The following is a 7,203-nucleotide window of genomic DNA, read 5'->3' on the forward strand; positions in this document are numbered from 1 at the left end:
ATACTTATGATTTGTTTTATCAGTAACTAAAAACGCATGCATGCAGGATTTATATACAGTACAGTAAATGTCAATTGGCTTTCTCAATGGGTGTTGAAAATATTCACGACTATCAGGGTTGGGATAATAAATTCAGTGGTAATACAAATGACAGTTACAAATACTACTGTACTCAACATATACTGATACGACAAAGCATGATACATTCATGCCAAGATCAAATAATATCAATGCGTAAAAACATGCAATGCTTTCATATATTTATATCAATGGTGCAAGTGCACCTCATAAATTGGAAAATGTATTTTAATATTGACATGAACTATCCTACCATAAAAAAATGAACGGTCATTGAATTTCTTTACCGTATTTAACAAGACTGGGGAGGAGGAGGATTGAACTCGGAAACTTGAGTTGAACTGGCTAAAACAGTGCCAAATTATATTTGAACAAAATAAACTGCAGTATTAAAAAATCCATAACAAACATAAAGTGGCCAATTGCATTTATTTACAAATTAGGAACAAAACTAACCACAAAATGTAAACTTTTTTTTACAGTATAATAAAAATAAAAACCATAATCAACCATTGTTTACCCACTGCCATCACCGACCCTTGCGAATTTTGGATGCCACAGTCCATCTCACTTTTGCACATGAACGAATCTCATGGCTCCATCTCCAGAGGGAGCGTGCTCTCGGACATGATCTTTCTTTTATTTCCATTCAATCATCAGTCTCGCTCATCTACAGTTATGTAGCATTGTGCACTTTTCATATATATTTTTCTACTTTTGTCAGTGTTTGTGCTTCTGATCCATATTTCAAAGTGGGTAGTATTTGAAAATAAATTAAATACTTCATCAATATGCACTCCCTTTCATAGTTTGTGTATACAAAGAAGCATGAAGCATAGAGATGCATGCTTGGAATTGCACTGAGACAGAGAATAAAGAATATAGGTCAGAGACCAAACACAAATTAGAGACATCATATTGACTTACAATGAAAGAAAATGGACTAAAAGGAATGATGACAGTCGGATAAGACTGGCGATGGAATGTCAGCCATCCCTTGATGCACCAAATTGAACGCCTTCTTTAGATCGACAGAGTCTACAAGCAGCTTTTGCCAAAACCCCTGATGGTGTTCGGCAATGGACACAAAGTGATAATATTATTTCAACAGTTGACTTTTTGAGTGTGAAGCCAGACCGTGTAAACTATACTTTTCCTCCAACCTGGCTGTAAGTCTCCGACTCCTTTAAATGGTCTGAAGTGTTTCCCCAGAAGCAAGCTCTTTTTTATCCTGGACTATCAGGCAACCACTGACAGTTTGCAAGGGAATCTCATTTAAAATCTCGTATACGGTAATGAGGGACACCCTATAGATGACGTGCTTCAGTCTCAATAGCATTGTATGTTCATTAACCACAATAACTCTTTCAACTGACGAAACCAGGCTGCAGATTGCGACAGCGACCCCTTTCTACTCCTCACCGACACAGCAACCTCTGCTGATCTCACCACCCCTGGAAGAGGGTTGCATCTTAGAAACAGCGGCTGATCTCTCACCCTACATATCTTAGCGATAGCGAATAGCAAGGGGCATTGCAAATGTTAAGTCATGCAAGGGACATTGTAGTATAAAATGCTATCAAAAATAATCATGGGATGTTTACATTGTGCATTCAAAGTATACATTTAAAAGAACCACTGATAGTGAAGACAATTTAGACATTGCCCAAAACGTCAGTCAACTATTTTTTTCCATTTCAAGGCCTATGACAAAATCACCTGAAATGTGCTCGATTTCATCAGATCTCAGAAGCTTTGCAGACTTGACCCTGAATAGTGCATTAATAGGTGACCACCATGTAGAAACAGACTTTCATCGGGTTGCAGAGCTATGTTGTAGGCATCAGACAGTGGGGCAGAAAAACCCAAAGTTATCCTGTACTGCTATTCTCACACATCTATGCTCCCCGCCTTCACCAACCCCGCACTGACCAGCATGATGAAGTATTGTCCAATAACTCCCCGGACTAGGGATACCCTCATCCAGCAGTGGCTTGCCAAAAAAAATTCTGTACATGAGTACATGTTTACACGTGTACACTTGTACACATGTGCAAAGCAGTGTTAATAATGAGTGTCGTGAGTGTTTTATGAGCTGCGGCAGTGAATGGATTGTGTGCGTAACATCACCACTGTGTGGAAGATCCTTGGGAAAAAAGAAGCCGCAAAGAAATTCTGAAACTTTTAAAAGAGTTCTCAAAAACACAAAAAAATAAACACGTATTAATTGCACGACCCTAAAAAGCATCAATTTACAATTGAAGACGTCCCGTGTAATGGCCTTTCTTCATAACATATACACAGAGAGGCGAGAGAGATTGAGTTAATAAGGGTTGGAAACTGCACTTAACACCATGAATGTTCGAGACTGATGAGAATTAGATTTTTAAAATGTTTTCTGATGACAAGCAATTCAATAGGCACATGAATTCAGTAGTTACCTTATAGTAATAGTAACTACTGAGTTTCAGAGAAAACCCTTCAATAATAAAAAAAAAACATCCCTCCAGACAGCTGACAGTACATGCAGAAAGATTCTGGGCTGAGAACAGAAAAAAACCAGCAGGAAATCAATAACATCCCACAGAAGTTACTTTTAAATAGTTTACATATTCAGGGGACATTCTCATCAGCCCTTCACACTTTGTAGTTTTACCTCTTCGCATTGTGTGGCCTTATCTTGCAACTCTGTTGTTCATCCTGTGCACGATGCATTACTTTATTAAAAATATATCCATTCTTAGGCTGACGAATCGCATCTGTACAAATTGAAGAACCGACGTTTTTGGATTTGTATGTTGTGTATTGAATGGGTTCACGTCATCTGTGTAGCCACTAGAGATGCTATCAGTCACTGAAATATGTCAGGAATATATTTTAATCACAAACTGAATCATGACCCTAAATTGCAACAATTGATCCTCATGGCGGTACCTCGGGGTACCAAATAATACTAAATGGTCAAGGCAATTAAATATTTTATTTCTGGGACACTATTTTTTCCAGGGGTGGACTTAACGCCGCGACTGGGGTGCCAATCAATCCGAAATCAGGGCGGTTCAAATAGCCTCCACCAGAGGTGGGACAAAGTCATTGTTATGCAAGTCACAAGTAAGTCTCAAGTCTTTGCTCTCGAGTCCCGAGTCAAGTCGAGTCAAAGATGAGGCAAGTCCCAAGTCGAGTCTGAAGTCATCAAAATCATGACTCGAGTCTGACTCGAGTCCAAGTCGCATGACTCGAGTCCACACCTCTGAGGTGGGACAAAGTCATTGTTGTGCAAGTCACAAGTAAGTCTCAAGTCTTTGCTCTCGAGTCCCGAGTCAAGTCGAGTCAAAGATGAGGCAAGTCCCAAGTCGAGTCTGAAGTCATCAAAATCATGACTCGAGTCTGACTCGAGTCCAAGTCGCATGACTCGAGTCCACACCTCTGAGGTGGGACAAAGTCATTGTTGTGCAAGTCACAAGTAAGTCTCAAGTCTTTGCTCTCGAGTCCCGAGTCAAGTCGAGTCAAAGATGAGGCAAGTCCCAAGTCGAGTCTGAAGTCATCAAAATCATGACTCGAGTCTGACTCGAGTCCAAGTCGCATGACTCGAGTCCACACCTCTGAGGTGGGACAAAGTCATTGTTGTGCAAGTCACAAGTAAGTCTCAAGTCTTTGCTCTCGAGTCCCGAGTCAAGTCGAGTCAAAGATGAGGCAAGTCCCAAGTCGAGTCTGAAGTCATCAAAATCATGACTCGAGTCTGACTCGAGTCCAAGTCGCATGACTCGAGTCCACACCTCTGAGGTGGGACAAAGTCATTGTTGTGCAAGTCACAAGTAAGTCTCAAGTCTTTGCTCTCGAGTCCCGAGTCAAGTCGAGTCAAAGATGAGGCAAGTCCCAAGTCGAGTCTGAAGTCATCAAAATCATGACTCGAGTCTGACTCGAGTCCAAGTCGCATGACTCGAGTCCACACCTCTGGGCCCTCCACACTGGGAATGGAAAAAATGGTCAACAATTTTTGAGATTATATCTTTTACAATGGCCAGAATATCATCAAGATCTTGAACCTACTGCGCAATAACTACTACCCATGCAATGCCTCTGTACATTTTTCACGTACCGCCATGTTTCACAAAACCCTTTTCAAACATTTATTGGGACGATAATTATGTTATACCAACCAGGACACACGCTCTAAAGCGTTTACCAGGTTTATAATACCACAACACATCTGCCACTGAATTTGTACCTGCAGTGTGCAGTCGGTCTGATGTGATGAGTCTATGCCACTGTTGGATTGAGCTGAAGAGGGTATGGGAAAGGAACAAAGTAGGGGGGGGGGGAATGAACCAAACGAAAATAACTAAACAGGTATAAGTCCTGAAATGAAAAAAATGTGGAGCAGTGGAACAGTGGTTAGTACATTGCACTTTGAAATGAGTTACTCAAATAGGATTTCCGGCCACAGCTAGCATCAGTGGTAAGTGATATGGGAACAAGTCCTTACCCCACTACCCCCATCCCTTCACCAACCCGCAGTGCCCAGTGTGAAGTATGGTCAAACAACGCATGATTGACACAGCGTGGCGATGCCTTCATCTAGCACTGAAATGACAATGCATTGTACGTTATTATATAAAAAAAAACAAATTTGGTGTTTAGGTTCACATGAAAAAATAACGTTTATTCCATTATTTTAACATGTAATTTGCTTACCATGTCATTAACAAATTATAGCATTAAAACATGTATCCAGTCCTTCATAATTACAATAATGGTAACTGCTGAAAATGTAATTAAAAGGTTGCATTTTAATTGGCTACTTATTATTTCATTTATATATATATGCAACATCAAAATCCCTAGTAGTTTACACACCTAATAGATTCAACATCATGCATAACGGCTGCATTTTAAAATAGAGCTGCAGTGACATTCAACTTCAGTGCCAAAATGAACCTGATCGGTCAGTTTTTTGGTTGTACTTGCATGTTGATTGGCATTGTATGACGTTTCTCTCCACCTAAATATTCAGTTATAGAAACATTTCTAAATAGAACTGAATTACTGATATAACAAAATATGAGACTTTTAGCGTCTTTGTATACCCCCTAAAATAGATTTGACGTCAGCTTTCGAAGGCGGAAGGGTGTCAACATGATAAAGTAAACAGGCGACAAGAGCAGATTGAAGTGCTACTCTTGTCAGACCGTTGCTAGCTTGAACTCACGTGAACCCTCGTTTTGTAAATGGATTTATTTAACATCAACCCTTTGGGGGCATGCAACAACAAGTGGTCCAAGTTACAGAGCGATCATCTTAAGTCCAGTATTTTTACGCATTAAAAAAAAACTTTGCTTGAATCATAAAATCCTGAGTTTTTTTTTGCGTGTGTGTGGGGCCCCTCCACCACTGGGGAGACAAAGACGGCTGGGCGTGGAGCTGGCCACCAACCCCCCCTCGTGTACCGTGCCGACCTTCATAGGTGCTCGCAAACCGCACTTAACCTACGGGGGGGGAGGGGTGTCTTTGTATTTTTTTGGTGAGGTGTGGCCCTCTTCATCATCATCAACAGTACAGCACCAATCTTGAGAAGAGGTTTTCCCCTTTTTTCAACGGTTTTACTGAACTTGATTCCTCTGTTTGTCCGGGTCAAATCTTGTATTCAAAATTTGTCCACTTCCCATTATCCAATAAATTCCACATTTTGCACCCGTACTCAGATCCGGTGACAATGTATGCCTATATAAAAAAAGGCATCAATTAATTCGCTACTTTAAAGCAATTTACATTTGGTATGGACGCCTTATTATTTAAAACACTCCGATAATATATGCATTGTCTTTGAAACTGATTGGTCCACACCAGAGACAGCTTCCTTTTGAGCTGTACGCCTTTTGGTATCCTCTGATCTAACACCGTTTGAGACTAGGCTCAAAAGAAAGCTGTCTCTGGTCTGGACCAATCGGTTTCAAAGACAATGCATATATTATCAAAGTATGTTTTTTTGTTTGCATTCTGACCACAAGTACTGTGGTTAATGCAGACATGATTCCTTGTAAAAGGTTTCAGTTTGGTGTTTTAACATCTTAACACCTGTTTCGTTGCCAGAAAAAAGTGGAAAACCTCTTCTCATATTTTGGTACTGGCAAAGGAGGTCCCATGAACCACCAATCTTGGCAAGGTTTAAACCTCTGGAATCTGGCAACCGCAGGAGCGCCGCACTTTTTTTAATCATCACAGTCGCCAAATCCAAAAGCGAAGCAAAAAAGCACCCCCTCCACCCCTCCCCCTCTTCCCCCCAGCCCCATATACCCCCTACACCCCCCAGCGCCCCTCCACCCCCCCCAGCCCCCCTCCACCCCCCCCAACCCCGCTCCACCCCCCCCAGCCCCCTCCACCCCCCAGCCCCCCTTCACCCCCCCCAGTACACCCCCCCCCCCTCCAGCACCCCCAGCCCCCCTCCACCCCCCCCCCAGCCCCCCTCCACCCCTCCCCCTCTTCCCCCCAGCCCCATATACCCCCTACACCCCCCCAGCCCCCCTCCACCCCCCCCCAGCCTCCCTCCACCCCCCCCAACCCCGCTCCACCCCCCCCATCCCCCTCCACCCCCCAGCCCCCCTTCACCCCCCCCAGTACACCCCCCCCTCCAGCACCCCCAGCCCCCCTCCACCCCCCCCAGCCCCCCTCCACCCCCCCCCCCCAGCCCCCCTCCACCCCCCCCCCAGCCCCCCTCCACCCCCCCCCCCAGCCCCCCTCCACCCCCCCCAGCCCCCTTCCACCCCCCCCACCCCCCTTCCACCCCCCCCACCCCCCTTCCACCCCCCCCACCCCCCTTCCACCCCCCCCCCCCCAGTACACCCCCCCCCCTCCAGCACCCCCTCCCCCTCCACACCCCCCCAGCTCCCCTTCACCCCCCCAGCTCCCCTTCACCCCCCCTCCACCCCCCGAGCAGCAAGCGACAGCAGCCCGAACCACAAACCCCGCTCGCGTTGTAACGACGCTTCCCATTGGCGTAGCGGAGGCCGCGATTGCCCACCCGGGGCGGGGGCGGCCGTCCAATGGGAGGAGGAGGAGTGAGAAGGCGGGAGTGGAGGTTGGTGGTGGGGGGCCCCCCCCCCACTTCTCATCGAGCTGCGCGCGACG

The sequence above is a fragment of the Lampetra fluviatilis genome, chromosome 15, assembly GCF_964198595.1.
Source record: "Lampetra fluviatilis chromosome 15, kcLamFluv1.1, whole genome shotgun sequence".
Taxonomy (NCBI): domain Eukaryota; kingdom Metazoa; phylum Chordata; class Hyperoartia; order Petromyzontiformes; family Petromyzontidae; genus Lampetra; species Lampetra fluviatilis.